This window comes from Seriola lalandi, unplaced genomic scaffold (genome assembly GCF_002814215.2).
Source record: "Seriola lalandi dorsalis isolate HSWRI2012SDOR001 ecotype SW California unplaced genomic scaffold, Sedor1 jcf7180002054351, whole genome shotgun sequence".
NCBI classification, from domain to species: domain Eukaryota; kingdom Metazoa; phylum Chordata; class Actinopteri; order Carangiformes; family Carangidae; genus Seriola; species Seriola lalandi.
The window spans coordinates 140277-141444 of record NW_019524904.1 but is presented as its reverse complement, the minus strand read 5'-3'; positions in this window follow the sequence as shown (position 1 = coordinate 141444).

Sequence of the window (1168 nt, the reverse complement as noted above, 5' to 3'; positions counted from 1 at the left end):
ATATATAGTGTATAAAGCTTCTGCCACATTGGTATATATATGTTCTGCATTGTATTTGTTACATGTATGAGAGCTTAGCTGCAGCTATGCTATGATGTGCACCCAAAAGTATAGATGACTTTTGTTTGTATAAATCAGTGAATTGTTAATTATATTATATATGTGGCAATAATTTACACTGTATAATGTGAAATTAACTTATTTGTATAAAAGTGTTTTGCCATTAAATTAGTATTAGAAGTCGTGAAAGGGGTTTTAGACCTTTAGCTGCAACAACAGATTTGGGAAGGACCGGCTTCACTCTCCACGTTAAGGCTCAAAAACACTGAGCGAGTTCCTTCTGTGTAACACGTCACTTTTAGAAACTCATGCCAGAACTCTCCCAGCCAAACCGGCCCAGACCTAAAAACAATGCAATCGCTTCGCCCAGATGAGGCAGCATACTTCAAATACTACACGAGTCACATTTTCCCTAACTGAATTATGTATTTATGTCAGAAGTGAGATCAAGCATCCTGTCATTGTGTGAATCTGTGGAACCATTTCCCAAGCTTGTTTACACCCTGGTTAAACATGAATCAAACAGTGTAGCTCTATCACTTTCTTCTATAGTGTGTGTCGGCAGTGACGGATCACTTTACATACTGAGGGTAAGTAAATATGTTAGAAGAATGGCTTTAAAATAAATGTGGTGCGCATTAGTCATGACTGTGTGTACCTTACAAATCAAGATGAAAGAGCAGCACAACAATGCACCAGGACCAAAGGAAAAAAAAAAAAAAAAGAAAGAAAATAATTGATTGTGTGTTTTTGTTTTGTTATGAATTAATTCAGCATTGACCGGAAATATCTACATGCCGCACATTCAAATTCAAATGCTTTCAGTTATGAGGTTTTGATACATGAATGATAGAAACCACTAAATATTAAAGGATTCGACTTCAGGACTTTCTAATGTTTTTATCTTATTTATTTGTTTTATTCAGTTTATTCTCAAACTACGGTACATTTCCAGTAAAACCCCATTGTGTTTTATGCTGCACAATCATCTTTGGGTAATACCAGCCGGCATGCTAATGAGTGAAATGTTCAAAAAATTCAAGGTAACACAGTTTGTTTTTACATTCTCTGTTATATGCAAATGAAAAGATCAGAGCCAAGTAAGATG